General features: G+C 38.4%; 1 long non-coding RNA gene across 1 annotated transcript; it reads left to right on the top strand.

Annotated features, from left to right (window-relative positions):
- The first annotated feature begins 3,734 nt into the window (after positions 1-3,734).
- LOC309711473 lies at positions 3,735-4,437 on the top strand. Its single transcript, XR_014277981.1, has 2 exons — positions 3,735-3,907; positions 3,981-4,437. It is a non-coding gene; the product is annotated as an uncharacterized lncRNA (long non-coding RNA).
- The last annotated feature ends 14,412 nt before the right edge of the window (positions 4,438-18,849 follow it).

The following is an 18,849-nucleotide window of genomic DNA, read 5'->3' as shown; positions in this document are numbered from 1 at the left end:
AACAGTCCACAGCATGAAACATGTTTTAAAAAATTAAATCAGCTTGAGTTAGAGATGCCAGCATTTTTTTTTTTTTATCCTCTTCTATTGTCTCGAGTCGACATCCTGTTTCAGTCGAGTTTCTTTTTCTCACTGCAGATCACAGAAAAAGCCACAAAATTTCCAATAAGTCAAATCCAGGACTTTCACCCAGGAGACTAGGGTGAACATCTACTTGGTTTAAGTTTGATAAAAATACAAATGAAGGGCATAGGCAAGGAGACAAGAGACCTTTTCAGTTCACTGAAAGTGATACATTTGATTTAGGTTTTAATCCAAGCTTCATTGTGCTATTTGACCAAGTCTGAACCCAGGACTTCAAAAGTGATACAGCCCAGACTGAGATCCCAGACATAATTCTCCAAAAAATCATCCGCACCACCCCAGTTGACACCACTGTGGTTTCTGGCAAGGAGTTAAACTTGTGATCCAAGTTATATTAGCACAGACATGCCAAATAGTGGATATTCAACTTGGCAAGGACCTTGTTTGACTAAACTACCCAAGAGAGCTTGCATTTGAGAAAAAAAAGAGCCGAAAGGAAAAATCAAAAAATCGAAAAGCAGCTTTAAAAACTGGATTATTAGTCATATTTTGGTCACTTTTAATATACAGCTGTTTGTTCCCTTCATTTATAACGGTTATTAACAACAAAGAAGTGTTTTTACTTCTTAAAATGGTTTTAATTTGTAAGACACCGTAGCTGGTGCCAGTTAACAGTACGTATATTAAGGATTATAAATCAGCCAATCAGCTGTTTCCTATTAAATAATGTCTTTGTGTGTGTGTTCATTTTGAATTTATTGCCAGTGAGATTAATCAGGAAAGTTGAGCTAGGTTGTGTGTTTGTTTGTGTTACAGATGCTGTGCAAGTTATTTTCCTCACAGATCCTGAACTGTGCTCTGAAAACACGCAGGGTGTTCCCCTTGTCTTTAGTGTGGATGGATATGGCTAAAGACAAATTTGGTTTCTCGAACCACAGGACAGTTTGTTTTGTTTACTTTGCCAGATTATTGAGAAGATGATAGTTTTTGGATATCTCAGGCTTCTCTTAATCTTTTAATCATAATATCTGACCTAATGATAAAATTCATAAGAGCTTTGTATGTTGAAAACTGTCTTAACTGTCATGTAAAAGACTAAAGAGTGGCGAACACCTCCCAATTTTTAAAACTACCTACCCTACCTGGGAGGTTTTTTCTTTATACCAAACCATGCTGATGATTAACCTTGTTAACTGTAAGATGACCCGTCACGTGTTATATAAGTATTTTTCAGCTCTTCCCGTGTTTTCATGCTGCTGTCCAAACATTTAGAAATCATTTTACTGGTATTAAATGAAAAATAAGAATATATTAAAAAGGTTAAATAACCATACTCCTCAACATTAGCTTTGATATTTTGTCTTTGTGCTATTTTAAATGGAATTTAGGTTGTAAATTATTTGGAAATCAATATTTTAATTAATTCTGTTAATTTTTTCTACACATGCAAAACAATGCATTTTTATATTTAGAAATCTATTAACAATGTACATTTTTAGCATTAAAAACTAGAAACTTGTTGTCACACATGTTATGCATTCCACCAAATTCAACTTTTCCATGAATGCTTTTCCAGTCAGGAATGACTGGATGCCTGCGGTTTTCTTCTTCTCATTCAGCCACGGTGGTCGCTAAGCGGACCACACTAGGTGTGCATGTTTCTGTGTGTGCCTGAGTTTGGAGAGATCATGCGTTATGTGTTGTTGAGGCATACCGCTTGCGTGCTTACACGTCTTTGTGTGTGTGGTAGAGGATGACATCAACCAGCCATATCAAATCTGAGAGTAAATATCTGGCACTGCTTTGCCTAATTTCCCCTCGTCAACCAACCTTTAGTCTTTGTCCTGATTGGTGGAGGAGATGGGATCTGATTTCCTGTAGGTAATGCTAATTGCCCAGCATGCTGTTTTAATTGGCTTTCATCATAGAATTGGTATTCCTAGATCGAGTCTGTATTTTGATCAACTGTTTTCTGTGCTGGCTCCAGTTATCTGAATAAATGTAAAACATTTTACTGGTCCACGACTTTGCCAATTTTGCTTTTATACAGTTGGTTTAATTCTGCAAAGGAGGCAGGATGCTTTGAGTGCAATTTGCCTTTGTTCTTGCCCGTTCTATCACATTTCACATACTGGTTTAATTATAATGCATTTAACCTTCTATACAGTCATCAGAACTTACAAAACATCCATAAAGCGTGGTTTACAAAAATTATGGTCCCTGTACAAGCCGTGATTCGTTCTGCTTGTTTGGTGTCTTTGGTTTCATGTTTGGCTCAAATTCATTTTATAGTTTTTGATTATGTTTATTCTTAGAGTACAACACATTTCCTTGTGTACATTTCAGTGACATGGATAAAAATCATCCATCAGCTGTTCCAGAAACAATAAGATCTCTTATTATTTGAGACTATTACTTTTTTTTTAAATTTGCATATTTGATTGCATTTATTAGCTGAAAAGAAAAGTTACAGACTGTTGTTTTTTGTAGTAAATGTTTTAATGTTTAATGATTAAACATGGTCTTTAGTGAGGAGAAAAAAATCAATAAAAGTAGCTGCTGTGCGATGCCAAAAGAAAGGCCGAATGACTGGACACATAGTTTTGATGAAAGCATATTAAGGCACCAAGTCTATAAATGGTATTTCTGTGTTTATCCCTGTTCTCCATTTCAGCCTCTGTACATTCCAGTCAAATGAGGCCTCCCATTGGACCCAGTCAGTAATCAGCCCACTGGCTGGCTGCTGCTGTTCTGTAATAATATTCTAATAAGCAGTGACTGGTGCTTTGATGAAGGTCTGCTACTCCTACTACTGATCTACTGAACTCACTCCTACTAAGGCAATTAAACATAGCTGAAAACAAGAAAATGGACCACCGGCTCCTTTTGCCTTTGCTTTCCCTCTGACCCTCTTTATTTTCCGTTATGCTTTTTGACTCAGTCTTCTTCCTTGTTTTACACTTTTAAGCGTGTTTCATCATGCATCGCTGATTTCCAGTTTTTCCCTCTCTTTTTTTTTCTTTCCCTCGTCTCTTTAATTTCATTTTTGTTATTGTTTCTCAAGTCTGATAGAAGCCTGCTGCTGAACTGCTGCTCTGATCTCACTCCTACCCGAGCAATTAAATCAAGAGAGCCAACAGTGGGAACATGGACCACCAGTGGGAGAATGGAAGGACAGATTTCATTTTTTTTAACTGCCTCTATTTCCTTTTAAAGTTTGTGATTAACCATTTTCTACAATTTTGTCTTTATTGTAAGCTACTTTTAAAATGTCTGTCATCCTCTCCCTTGAGCTTTGTTCAGGCTCCTCTCCTTCTCCATCCGTCCGTCTGTCTCCGTTCCCCCTTACTCCACTTGATTGACTTGAGTGGGTGAAAGAGGACAATTTGTTCTCCCGCAGTCTAAAATTACCTGCCTGTCTGTTTGGATGTGGAGAGGCAAAGATGATTTCTCTCTCCCATCAGTGACCGTGGTTCCTGTCGTTCACATGAAATTTAAGTTGGCATTCTCTTCGCACAGGTATTTATCTGAATAAACATTGAACCCTGAAATGATGTTAAAGAGCTCCAAAGATAAAAGGACTCCACCCGCAACCTTAAAAGCACAGATTTAAAATTAAACACTTATATGCAATGTAAGTTACTGTCATGGTCTACGGTGGGTGGCTGGAGTTTCCATTAGGCTCCTGAACTGACCTGGGATCCGCCCCTGGGCAGGGCCAACTCCAGCTCCTGCACACCTGGAGCCTATTGCAGGCTATCAAGCCAGAGGGATTTAAACCACACATCGATGTTCACTCACTGCCAGTTCGTCATCAACCCATGTTGGTAACAGGTCTTGTGTTTCAAATTCTCGCTGTGATTTATCTTACTAACAAAGACTCTTTTGTACTACAGTTGCTGTACCCACCCTGGCTCACTCCACCTCCGGACTCGGGATACCTAGTGATCATTTTGGAAATCCCTCTGTGCCTCACCTGCCTGCCCTCCTGCCATCACACTCCATCTGGAGCCCCGGATCTCAGGTCAGCCTTTCCACGCCACTCAGCCTCCCCTGGATCTTCATCATCCCCCTCTCAAACACTCCAGGTCCCTAACTGCAAGTAAGAATTGCTGCTCTTATACTGGCCACTTCTGAGCTGCCTTCACTACCTGCCTAACTCCTATATCCTCTCCCCTCAGTGTGACTGTTCCCCACTCAGCTCCGTTCCACTTCTCAGGCCTCGTTCCCTCGCCCTAGCCACGTTCCCCTGGGCACGCCACACCAAGGCTCCACGTCTCGTCATTTTCTGTCTTTGCCACGTTTCCCTTTTTTTCCCCCTTGCACTTAACCGTAATAAACTGTTAAATCATCTACTGTCTCCGCTCTGGGTTTCTGCACCTGAGTCCTATTCAGTACCGGCCATCCGTCGCCGTGACAGTTACTACCTCATAAAATAAGATTTTAAGTCCATTTGACACATTTCCTTCTTACATTTGCTCATGTAAGGGGTCAGCATGCAGTAGCAGATCATTTGCTTCCTTCTGTGCTCTACATCCTCTGTAACGCCAATAAACCGCACATCCTCTCACATCATACCATTGGAAATTTAGGAAATGCTCTGGCATTCTAAACAATACCATGTCACTATACTATTTCTATACTACATAGTAGTATATCATACCCTATAGTACTATAGAGCATGATATACTACTAAGCCCTTCCTCACTTTCAACTCTGTTCCTTGATCTACTGGGAGTGTGGGAGAGTCAGTAAGAGATAACCAGGGTTATCTTATCATTCATCATCCTTTAATGACTTTTTAGCATTGGACCAGGTGCTTTCACACACATTACTCTCCAGGTGATCATAAGAGAGGGCAGGTGTCATGTGTCTTTTTTTTAATGATTGTATTGCTTGTGGCAAACTGTGTTTCACAGAGTTATTTTTTGTTTCTCTTTTAACGTTGCTGCAGATTCACAGAGGCATGCTAATGAAGACTGATGAAGTGCAGATTGGAGGAAAACCACAATGTTCTTGCATTGTAAGTTGTTCATTTGAAGTGTTTAGAAATGCACAGAAAAAGCTAACTTATCACTTCAGCTTCCATAATACGAACGGCATCTAATTTAAACAGGCAGGATGTCATACTGTGAAGAGGATTTATCCATAGAGAGCTCTGGGAGTGTGTTAGGACATTTCACCAAATAAAGGCCTAGTTAAGGCAAGGTTTATAAAAAATGAATTGTTAAAACAATACAGAGGTAAATGTAACTTTTCTAATTCTGTAATGTCCATTGAATGTTCAGATATTGGTGTATAGGAGTGTTCCTGTTAGCAAATAATTTTTATGTCCTTTTAAACAATCTAACTTGATTTAAACACTTGCCACAGAATGACTGATGGTGCATTTAAGAGCACCAGTAGTCCTCCTCTCTTGCATCCACACATCTGTGCAGAGTCTGGTTACACATAGCTGCTGTTTCGTTGTTATACACTCGCCGACCACTTCATTAGTTGCACATCGTTAGTAGAAGGCAAAAACCCCATGTGGCTCTCCCATCACATCGAATCCCAAAGGTGCACTATTCTAATGAGGTCCTGTTACTACAGAGGACATCTGAGTACAGTGAACTCATTGTCATATTGAATAAGCCAGTATGAGCTTTGTGCCATGGGACATTATACTGCTGGAAGCAGCCATCAGGAGATGGCAGCAGCATCTGCCATCTCCCACAGCAGCACTTTCTGAATTGGCACCAATAATCACGCAGTGCCTTAAATCACCTTTCCTTTCCATTCTGATGCTTTGTTTGTATTTCTCCATCATGTCTACATGCTTTATTTTCACTGTTGCCCACATTTAAGCATCTAGTCGACTGGTTGTGCACATCCCTATTGATGTGCTTGTCGTCACGAGCAACTGTGAGAAAATCATAAAATGATCTCTTCTAACTTTAAAGAGCCCAAGCACAAAGTTCTTTTGGAGAAAGCTCTGCTGTAATAAGGTGTCAGGATTGATGTAAATGTGACAGATGATGCACGTCTCAACTGAGGCTTAGGAAGGTGGGAGTGAGTACGTTTTGGTCTGATTCCCCGGCTGTCTGGCATGTGTTCAGCTCCCGTTTCACTGTTCTGTCAGCCCTCATACTGGGGGTCTGGTATTAAACAAAACAAAACAAACATAGCACAGATTCCATTGTGCATATGTGGTTTTTAAACTTGGCTCTTCAGGATCGTTCTAGATTTAATTGTACACATGCACACACACTCACAAATATTCAATATCCAGATGAAATACCTTTTTTTCATGTTTTAAGGTGTATTAATACTGGCACGGCTTGGATTAGGAAAAAGACAGCAGACGGTCTGATTTTACTACTTTGCATTAAAATGCATCGGGGGCTTATACTTTTTCTAGCCCCCAAAGATCAACAGTTATTGTTTTTTATGTGGTTTTTAAGGCCAGGATTTTGTGGCTACATCTTCCAGTCTCCAGCGTGCCTGGCCTTTTGTGCGGATTCTTCATGTGAAGAATACTTTTCCACCTCACTTGCTGCGCCGCTCGCCTGTTTTCCCAGCTCATTCTTTGGATGGGGAGTGTGTTTTTTCTTTGTCAGCGTGAACATTATTTCATCTCTCCCCCGGCCTGTGGAAACTGTGGCAAAGTGAGGTGACCTGAACTTCAGGCAAACGGAACATGGCCGTGTGTGCTTTTGTGTGGCTTTGTGTGGAATTTCACAATTATTGAACCTTTAAGTCAGTGTAAAATTTGCTGTTCTGCTTGATCTGTTGTGTTGTTGCTCATCAGTAATTGTTTCTTGTTAAGTAGAAACTGGGGGAAAGCGTAATATATGAGGTCAGAAAAAAAGATAAAAGAGTTTTACAGTCTCAACAGCCTGTGATTTTATACACATGTCCATATGGGTTAAACTTCCATGGTACAACTGCCACATTTCACAGCTCACTGTTCAAGTAGTTTGCTAATAGTCACACCATGAAATTGCAGCAATTACATTTTGATCAATCGCTGGATTAGAGACAACTCACGATCAGTAAAACTCAGACTTTCCCATAACATATCTAGTGGAATGGACTTGATGACCTGCTACGGTTAGGTGACCATAAATAATGAAAACAACTGGCCACGATTATTCTATAAGGCAAAAACTACTACATCGTTTTTTGTTTCATTAGGATACATTGGGTTTTAGTCATAAACAGTGCAGAATAGAATAGAATAGAACAGAATAGCCCTTTATTGTCATTGTACATGTACAACGAAATTGTAGGTGCTCCACATCAACTGTAACGGAATAAAATATAAATAGTAGACAGTAGGAATAAATGGCAAACACAAGAAATATATATACAAAAATCCGAGAAAGTCACACACTGGAGAACAAATGTGCACAAATGTGTGATTCATGAATATTATCTTACTTGATTTTGTCTGTAAGAAGCATTCCCCAGACCATATTTATGAACAAATGATTAAGACCTGGCTAGAAAATGTTAACACATCCTTAAACTGAATATTTGTTTCTGTTCTTCTTCGATTATAGTATTAACTTTGCTGAAAGTGAATACAAAGAACACAAAATGCTAACCTGAAAGGCATACTCTTTAACCTTTATAAAACTCATTCTGATAGGCGTTATCTTATCGCTCATTAAGAAAGACTTCCATCCTTGCTGGAGATTATCACTCGCAGTCAAATTTCTTGGCTTCTCATCTTGGGCTGACAGATCTGAGGGCTGCACTACAAAGGAAGTTCAGCACAGTCAGCTTTCTCTGTCAGGCCGGGCTTTCTGGTCTGTGTGTGCTCATGTGACTTTTCTTCCACACAAAACAATCCGTATGAGCCCTCCCTACTCCAATCAGAGAAGTTACCAGATGATGATGACGATGAAATGAAACTATAAAGAACACAAAAAACATCTAAACATAAAATGGAGCACTGCAAATTAAACAAGATTGATGCTGCAGAAAATGATTAATCTTGGGGATTTGGGGAATTAGTGCACAGAACAATAAAATAAACATGTTTCCTTGAAATATTATTTTAACACTGAGCATGAACTTAGAACTCAGTGCTGCACAGTAGAAATCTGAGACTTTAAGTTGGATTCACGTAATTGTTAAATGTTACTAATCTATAACTTAATAAAGGAGGCCTGGAAATTTCTTTAGTTTGGTTCAAAATCAAAATTAAATAAATTTTGATTGATTGATTGGATGGTGTTGGTGATAAATAACCTAATGATCAATTATCTCATCTGTGATCCAGTAGCTGCAGTTCTAACAGTGTAAAAGAGACTTAGAAGTAGACTAGAATCAAGCGTGAAAACATTTCCTGCGCTATCAACTGAATGCATGCAGTGACAATACAATGTAAATTAAAAAAAAATCAGTTGGTTTTAACAGAGTACAGTTCAACCCTGCGACAGACTGGCGACCTGTCCATGGATGGATGGATGTTCAGAAACAGTTACCACGGTGATTCAGCCGGGTAAAAAGAGCCACTTTTATGGCAAAGAAAACTGATTTCATCTCGACATAGCTCGCTAATGCAATAACCTCACATTGTAGGTGCTCCTTGTCCTCCACCTGCTCCCCCCCACCATAGTAGTGGGAGAAACAGAGCTGTAAAAAACACCTCCATGTTTTCATAGCTGTGGACTCACTCAGACCAAACGGTGGCTGCTAGGCTAATTAATTTTTAAGCTGACATTTGAAAACCTTTGCTGAGAGTCGGCTCCAGGCTAGCTGACAGCCTGTCAAGGAAGTAGTGAATGTGGCTGCAGCGTAAACTGTTGAACATATCAAAACTGACATGTTTCAGTATGTTTGCTCATGCAGTAGTTTTCTAACGGTCAGTAGACACATCCACACTTAGAACAAGCTCATCTAAATAGACGACTGGCCTGTTGTATATTTATTATGTTTGTTTTTGCAATGCATGCTTTTTATGTGACTGTATGTCATTTAGACTATGAAGGAATTAGTTTAGCTTTATCAGGGAGTAGTTTCATATGCAAGGCAGTTGTAGGCTTTTGCACACTAATCAATCTGCTGTCAGTGCATTTAGGGCTTTAGATGAGGGACATTCAAAAAAATCTATTCTGGTTTTGCTCTTTTGCCAATTTTTTGCTCTATGATGGATCACAACCTAAATGTCACCCGTTGGGCAGAATACTGGAAATTCATGGTTTTCCATTAGATTATATACCTTGTGCTTGTTCCAAAGTATCTTTAAATTATAATTTCTTTAAATTTGATGGCCTCCTTATATACTGCAGGGGAAGTGCTCATTATTTTATTATATTTCACATAAATTTTAGATATGTGGTATCTGTTGATTGCAAAACAACTTTGATTACAAAAATCTTTTCCCAGATTCTCAGCTTAAAAGTGTCAGGACATAAAATCTAATCAGATTTATTTATTTAGTATTTATTTAGTAAAAAACGATAAAGCACGAGTGTCGCAATGTGAGTGCTTTCGTGCCTGCGAGTGCATGCGTGTTATCTTAAATGATGTAGCAGGTCCTTGTTGTACTCCAAAAGCAAACACCTCCACACATTTCCCCTGAGGTCCAAATAATAAAGTCACCTGCTAATACTAACTTTATTAGTCCAGAGAGCCGCCGCAGTCTCAGAATCTTTCACGAGTGACGTGTTATTGTTTTTAAAGCTCTGTTTACTCTGCACAGCCCTTCAAACCGAGCCTCTCTCTGGGCTGTGACCCAAAAGGCTTTATTAGGTAGATGAGCGGGTGGCCAAATCCCAGTGTGAGTTTGTGCGGGTGTGTGCATGCAGTGTAAGAAACTGTACAGCATTGCTCACTATCTATATATTTACCCCCCTGCTGCGTGTATTATTATACGTGTGTGTTTTACTGTGTGTTTCTGGCCAGCTGCTGTGGCTGTTGGTGTGATTCAATTCATCTCTTAAAATGTTTGTGGGCAGGTGATTATTGTGTTATTTGTTTGTTTCTTTTACAGAGTCTCCAGTGAAACTAGGCAAGTGTTTATCTCAGCTAGCTATACTTTGACCTGCTGACAGATGCAATGCAGCACTAAACATTTTTTTTTATTTTTAGAGCTTTAGGTGTTTTACTTACTTACAACAATATACATTTTAAGAAAAAAACACAATCAGACACTCATCAAAGAGTTGGAGACTTGTGGCGGGCAGTCATGCTGTCTTTTGAACAAGTTAAGGCCTCATTTATTGTTTTTATATAAGACAGTAAGGCATGTATTGACTTTTAAGGGGTTTTGATGAAAACAGTAGCTTGTTGCTGCTGCTTTGTGACATTTCTGCACTGACAAAAATATCTAAAAGCTATTGCTATCCTAGCAACACCCCACCTTTGTTTTTCAGGTTCCCCTTTATTGGGTTTTTTTTTTTGGCAGTTTCACATCAATACACAAGGAAAATGTGGGTACAACAAATCCTCCAGCTGAATCCCTTCATATTTTGTTTGATTGCACTATGTGATATGACAAATTTTGGAGAAGATGAATACAACAATTCTCACCTTTAAGGAACATCAAAGTTTATGGTAGTCAGTTATTTACATCATTTTCCAGTTTGTCCATAACTTCACCAGATACAGGACATGGATGCTTTTCTGTTTTTGAGTCATCTCCATAATTTCCCTCATAAGCGCTTCGATCCTTTGCTCATACTGAGGCTGCCGGCTTGTGGTTGGCTCTGAACTTGGGATAGCTTCAGCTTTAGCTCCTTTCCCTTTGTTAGCTTCTTTAAAATGTCCATGTTCAGCTGTATGTTGGTTTAAGTGTCTGATTAGGTTTGTTAGTGTGAATGTTTTCGCTCCGATAAAGCAGTTTACTTTGGCTACTTCCACACTAACAACCTTTTAAATGTGCTGCTGTGAGTTGCCTTTGCCATTGTGCTCATGTTGTGTATGCCTGAAAAAGACCGGCTCTTATGCCGGTATTTTTTTTTATGTTTTTATGATCGACGTGTTGCTTGCGTCACACACCGATTTTGACGTAACATCACGTCCCACGTGACACAATCTTTGTGGCAGATCCACCGGTCGCGCATCTCTCTTTTATAACTTGGCACATTGCACCATTTTACTGATATTGCAGTACAGAAGCTCAAAAAATGTTGCAAAAAGCACTCGACACAAGTCTTGGCTGAGTGGATGGTCACTGGTCAGGGCTAAGAGAACTGACAATCAGCCAGTTCCAGTTGTTACACACCCAAAATTCCTTTACTCATCATACCTGTAAAAATGGACACAAATGCACTATCATGAATCTGTATTTGCTTATTCAAATGCTTCTTTTACTTTAAATTGTTGCTACAGGTCATAACAACAGCTTAAGCAAACAACCTCTGCTGTCATTTGTTGGGGGCGACTGTATCTGTGTTTACTCTGACACATTTGTGTTATCCTGCAAAGAAATGAAGAAAAAGGCTAGTTTGGAGGTAAGCCCAGACGACATTCTTACTGAACTAGTATGGAATGCTTAGATAGAGATGAGGAAAGAGAGCAGGCTTTGGGACACAAGCGGTGACTCAGTATTTGCTGTTATTGTGGCCTCGTCTGCAGTTTCTTCTTTGCAGACTTGTTTGTGACCATGCGGGATTACTTGTTCACATTATACTTGTTCATTACTTCTTAAGTGTCTCATAAACTCAAATTGTTTCTCTGTACACAAACAAATACAACACAGACAAGTAATGCAACATTAAATGTTAAAAGAGAGCGGTTCTGGGATTTCTCCTCCTTCTAAAGTGCGTGCAGCATGTTGGAGCTTTTCTTCACTTAGAGTCGGAGACAAAGGTTAAACACTGAAATCAATTTCTCACAAACCTCTTGTGTGAAATAGGGAGTCAAGACTTGCTAACTTTGCTAAGTCAACATTCGCTCCATTGACAGATAATGAAAAACTGACTTCACAGGCACCCACAGTACCAGAGGAAACTTTAGAGTATGTGGGTACATTCGGGTTCATGTCAACACTGCAGTGAAATAAAGGATGCAAAGTAAAGTTCAAACACAGAAATATTTGGCCTTCAGTTCTTTCTTAATTCATCTGGCTTCAGGCTTTGCAGAAATGTATTCTTGTTGACTATCAGGCCTTTCAGAATAACACACAGTAATTCTGTTTAGAGTGACTTTTCTCTTCAGTATGGAGCACGTCAGGACTGATTAAGCCGACGTCGTGTTGAGTGATTTGTCCACATGTGGTCTGTTTTAAATGCTATAAAATAAATGCCAGATATTTATGATAAGATAGCACACAGTGACCTGCTAGAAACCACCAAACAAATTTAGAATAAGCCTACACCAGATCCAAAGAGCTGTTATTTCTTTCTGTTGCGATTTTATCTGTCTCTCTTAGGACTTTCTTTCTCTTCTTTTTCATGTCTCTCACCTTCCCTCCATCTTTGCATTTCTCTCTTTCGTGCTCTCTTTCTCTCTGTTTAGTGGGTCAACATGTCCTGCCTCCTCTTCACATTAATTGTTGTCTTGCTGTATCACGCAACCATTCACAGCTGGGATCCATTAAACCTGTGTCTGTACGAGTGTGTGTGTTCACCAGGCCAGGGTAATTCCCCCTCTGTTTCTGATGAACAGGTTGGTCCAAGGCTCCGGGCTGAGTTCTGAAAGATGCTTCACACTTGGTTGACACGCTGGTGTTTGTAGTTTTCCACGCATTGCTTCTGTCTCACAAGCGTCGTGTCAAAGTGGCGGCTGGGAATTCTGGGAACTTGAGGAAACATGAATGTAGGGTTTTTTGATGGCCTGCGGTTTATGTTTAAGTAGTGCACGAAACTAGCCTGTCGTGGGCTGTTTGTCCTAAGGGTAACAGGATAATGTGGAAAACCACATGAAGAGACCACACAAATACATCTGCTATATGTAAAATTTAATGCACTGCATTGTGGAATTGTATGTGCTGAAAATGTCTGCATGTTATTTCATATTTTTCTCTTTGTAATTTCATGCAGCAGGACCTTCTCTGCAGCAGAAATCCAACAAACACAAAACAGAGGAAAACCCAAATCCAGGACAGATTCAAACTCTCCTGAGCCAAAAAAAGACTAATGCCTTTTCCCCACCGGTACTGGCTTGACTGGACTTGACTCCGATTTTAGGGTCTTCCATTATGTGAGAATACCTGGTACCAGGTACTTTTTATTACCCGGTTCATCAGACTTCATCCCACAAACTGGCCAGTCGCTGATGTCACTCGATGAGTGATGAGAGCAACTCCTTTACAGAAATCAAAACCGCCATTTTTGAAACCTGATAATGACGGAAATGGCAACACAAAACACATCAGCATGGTTCATGAGTCTGAGATAAAGCCATAGATTGAGCAGCAGCTATACTGTCACCTAAACGTCCTCCACTGTTGTTTTTGTGTTGCATAACAATGACATCACTAATGTACTAAAAATCGTGTTGAATTGAGTCGAGTGGAAAAGAACTAATGGAATAGAAAAGAAGTCAACTTAAAATTTAGGGTCAATTGTCCGGTTCCACCACTCTATGAACAAAAGTATTAGGCCACATCTTTTAATCTTTGACGTTAGATGCTTTGCCGGGTGTATAAAATCAAGCACGTAGCTTTTCAGTCTGCCTTTACAAACATTTGTGAACGAATGGGTCCTTCTAAAGCACTGACTGAATTCAAGTGTGGTATTGTAGTAAGATGCCACTGACTCAGTATGTGAAATCTTTTCCTTCCTTATTATTCAGCGATCACCTGTAAGTGGTTTTATTGCTAAGTGGAAGCATTTAGCAGCCACAGCAACTCAGCCACAAAGTAGGAGATCATGTAAAGTTACCCTGGGGTTGCTGAGTGCTAAGGCAAATAGTGTGTAAAAGTTGCCAGTGCTGACTCAATGACTGCAGAGCTAAACACTTCCTGTGGCATTAACGTCAGCACAGAAACTGTGCACCGGGAGCTTCAGGGCATGGCTTTCCATGACCAAGCAGCTCTTGTAGGTGTAATACGTGGTCGCATTGCGCTTTTGTATAATGTCCTGCGCCATAACCCAGGTTTTTGAGTTTTTTATTTCATTATAGATTTTCAGAAGTGGTTTTGTTCTATTAATGTTTTGGATTATTGTGCTTTTGAGTATTTCAGACCCCTGTATTAGGTTCCTATTGGATTTTTTTATGTCTCTAGTTTAGTTATAAATTCAGGTTTATTAGTTCCTTTCCTGTTCCCTGTAGTTTTTTCTCTGTCTCCCCTAAAAGTTTGTCATGTCTTCTAGTTTCTTTACCTTTCTGTCTTTGTGCCAATTCTGTGTTTCTTTCCCCAAGTTCTGTCTATTCCTGTTTTATTTTGACGTCTGTCTGTTCCTTGTATCTTCTCTCTAGTTCTACTTCCTCTGTCTCGTCATCTGTAATTGGCCCCAGCTGTGCTCCCACCTGTTTCCTTTCCATCATTATCCTGTGTGTATACAGTAGTGTCTTTCCTTGCTCTATGTCGTGTCTCCTTGACCATAGACCTTAAATATAAAGAGTAAAAGTCACAGAGGAAAATGGAGAATTTTACAGTGCATGCAAATTTGTTTGCTTTTACAATAAACTGCTGACTTACCAGTATGACTGATCTACAGCTGGACGTTTGTGAAAATTAAGCTGAAAATGGCCTTTAAAATCTACTTTTTGTACTCAAGTGGCTTCTTGGTTTTAGAGAGACACTGTCTGAGAAAAAAGTTTGGGTTTTTTTAAAGTTTTCTTTTTCAATAACTTTATAATTGCAACAAAAATAGGAAAGTACCAAATAATAACTAAACCAGCCAACTGCAGAACAGTAACATGTGCTATTTCAGTTATTTATACCTACTGCTGTAAGTTTGATAGGTTAAATAGGCTATGTTACTGTCATTAACGTAACACTAGAGAAGATACACTTATCTGATTTGTTACAGCAGGTAAACAAATTAAGCTCAATAAAATAGGCATATAACAAACATGTTTGATAAGTCGGCACTGTAAGGCTCCGTACATATTAATTTTGCCTTAAAATTGGTCTTATGTTAGTAAAGGTTGTCAAACTGTGTCATTTTGTTTTGATTTTAGTGAAACTTGAGCTAAGTTTGTCCTAAGGGGTCATCGTCCAAATTGTGCTTGATGTCAAGGTCATTTTTGTCATTTTAGGGGCACTTTTCTCATTTTCACAAGAATCACTGCTCCTAAAAGTATTGGTCAGATTTTAGGGTGACTGCATTCATTTCTCCAGGATATGACTCACTTTGAACCTCTTGACTCCTCAGTAGTTTTTAATTCTCATTAGTTTATGCAGTACAGTCTGCCAGTGACTGTTATCTTATTTTTTCAATCTATTGATTTAAGCAATGCTTGTGCTAATAGATGGTTTCATGTCCACTCATAATCAAGGGGCAGAACTATTAAATGCATTATATCATCATCATCATCATCTTGAATGGGTGGACGGTTGAGATCAGACATGAATACAATACTCAATTTCTTTTCTTTTTGTTTTTTGCTAACTCAAAGTAGGAATATCCAGCTGTATAATATTCTCATTACAGACCACCGTTTTGCTTCAGTTTACTCACAGGTTACACACTAGAATATTTATCTTCCTTAAACACATTATTAGATTTGCCAGAATTACACAACATTTTTACCCTCATCCAATTTCAATAGTCTTGCTTTCCCTTCATTTGCCATCTATTCAATCCCAGTCCCACATTTGATGGTCGATCTAAGGTTTCTTTTAAACTCACACAGGTACTTGGACAGAAACGGATACGTGAGATGAATTTTAATCACAAAGACAAAAATTTAGAAAATAGATTTGCATATTATCACTGTCATATTCTGTCAACAGACATGCACGCTTACCTATTAGTCAGCCTAAATGTATGTGTGTCTGTATGTGTGTCTGTTTTGCGTGTTGCACTAGAGAGGAGCTGGATTTCAAAGATTGAAAATGATACTTAATCAGAGGACTAACCCTCATTATTCACAAGGATGGATGTGCTGTAAAACACAATTTTCTACTGTACATGCAGCTGCAGTATTTGTGTACTCAAAGTGATACTTGCTACAGATGGATGTGTATTCAGATGTATCTTATCCTCCAGCAGCCTTTGAATACACATGAGAATTTTTTAGAAATGGCACGTGTGATGAAAACTGACATTTAGTTATGAAACAGAATCAGCCAAACATCATTAAGTGTTAAACTGATTATAAAATATTCAGTCATGCCTCAACCTTAGCATAAAATATGCATTCAAATTCCCCACTTAATCCATGCTATACCATTCTGCACAGCTGTGTGTCGAGCATTCGTGTTGGGGAACATTAACAAAGCTGCAACAGTCACTGTAGGATGCATCTGTCACCCCCATTTTCAGCTCTGCTTCCATTTCGCTTGAACAACTTTAAGCTTGTGTTCAAACAGGAATTAGGAGGAAGACCACATCAAAACCCTGTGGGGAGCTTCAGTGGTGCAGCGGTGGTTGGACATTTGATTCGCCCAGCTTTGTTAAATTATAGGTCAAACACACCTCAAGGTTTGTGACCACAACCAATTCAAAGGTGGAAACCCCCCGGAGGGTACCTCCCGCACTGTAAATAACACAAGCCTGAAATTTTTCTCTAGCTGTCCTTATACAACTGTTTGTGGAGCACTGCAGTAAAACATCTGCAGATTTGTGTGTTAAGTAAGATACCTTATTCCTGTGGTGGAAACAGAGAAACAGGCAGGGAGTCCTGTGGTTTTACAGCAAGATTTTTTGTCAATATTTCCCAACCTTAGTGATAATTCATTGTCTATATCGCATTCCTTTAGCACTATCACAATTCCCATCTTTGGCTATATGGTTCTGTTTTTGGACAAACTGTACAAACGTTTTGTGTGTCGTGACCAGCAAAATTAAAATGAGCCACTATTTTTCATAAAATGGTACATTATCTCAGCTCAAATATTTGATTTATTTTCCATGTTCAATTGTAAGCAAAATACAGGTTCATGAGATCTTCAAATTATTGCATTCTGTTTTTAATAATGTTTTACAATTTTTCCAAATTGGGTTTGGTTTACATGATAATCCCCATGACAATATCTACAGGGGAATATTGCTTCATTGCTTCACTTTGATATTAACTGATATCTGCTTTTAAATTTCTTTAAAATTCTTGCCTTGCTTCCTCTGTGCCCAGAACACCACTGGTGAAAAATATGACAACATGTTACTGTTACAATATTATTGCAATGAAATCCTCCCATCAAGTGTCACATCCAATGTAACTGTGAGCTTGAGTTCAATTAATGTTGCTTGATTGCCTGCGCTTTTTCTGCCTCACCAGTTACTGCTGCTAATTAACAGCATAATACGTACAGATTTGAACTGAGTACATCCGTCCCTTAGAGTCCAACGTTTTGAAATATGTAACATTAGAACTTTATTGAGTGTGTAGAAGAGAATGAGTTCTTCTTTTTCAGCCACTGCTGTTAGTATCTTCCCAATGAGCCCAAAAGAATGATTTGTTATTTTCATTCATGAAAATAATTTTCAGATGTGTTGTTTATTTACACTGCATTGTGTCATTCTTGGAAATCCTGGGAATTAGCCTGAACCTACTGCATAACCAGGCTAGACTGTGATGTAATACACCGCATGTGGTTAAGAAAGGAGTTTGAAGCTGGCTTTTCATGGTTTTATTCCACCAAATGTAAAGTGAACAGATCATTTCATTTCATTTCATTTTTATTTATTTCACACTTGGTACTACAAATCAAACAAAACAACCACATCTTCTGTCAACAAAACACAACAACCATGTGTGAAAAGGAGCAGGAAGAAGAAAATATTCTTATTAAACCCTGCCCCCTATCTACCATCGAACTTATATCACCGGTGGGCACCAAAAATCAGGAACAAACTAATATTGACATTTCTCTCCGGTCGAATCCCAAACCAACATCACATTCATTCGCATTCTTCATACTGAGTTATCGTTTTAAACATATAACACTTTTTAAAACATTGTAAATTTATACAATTCTTTAAATTATAATGAAGTGAATTCCACAGTCTTATACCCCTAACCGTTGTGCTCATTAATCTTTGTGTAGTCCTGGCTAACTGATGTTTAAAATAAAATTTCCTTCTATTCTCTTCTCCCCTTGAACACATCAAAAATACTCTTTGTAACTTAAAAGGCAAAATATTATTTTTAGCCTTAAACATAATTAATAATGTCCGTAATTTCACTAAATCTCCTAATTTTAATAATTTTGATTCTATAAATAATTTGTTTGTATGTTCTCTATATTTAACATTATGAATTATTCGTATAACTTTCTTCTGTAATAGGTTTAAAGGTTTTATGGTATTCTCATATGTATTCCCCCAAACTTCAACACAATAGTTGATATATGAAAAAAACAAAGAAAAATATAAAATACGCATTGTTTTATAATTTAATAAATCTCTTATACTACCCAAAATATAAATACTTTTGACCATTTTCTTTCTAATATGTTCAATATGAGATTTCCATGTCAAATTCTCATCCACTATTACACCCAAAAAACGAAATTCAGTAACTCTTTCAATCAATTCTTCCTCTATAAACATAATGACTTTATCCTCCTTTACACGATTGCCAAATATCATATATTTCGTTTTTGTCAGATTCAAAGATAATTTATTTACATCAAACCATTTTTTTATTCTTAACATCTCAGAAGTCATAATTTCAACCAAGTCTTTCAAATTCTCTCCAGAGCAATAAAAATTT

The sequence above is a fragment of the Aulonocara stuartgranti genome, assembly GCF_965226115.1.
Source record: "Aulonocara stuartgranti genome assembly, chromosome: 7".
Lineage (NCBI taxonomy): Eukaryota > Metazoa > Chordata > Actinopteri > Cichliformes > Cichlidae > Aulonocara > Aulonocara stuartgranti.
Note: the sequence above shows the minus strand (reverse complement) of the source record. Positions and strands in the feature narration are given on the sequence as shown.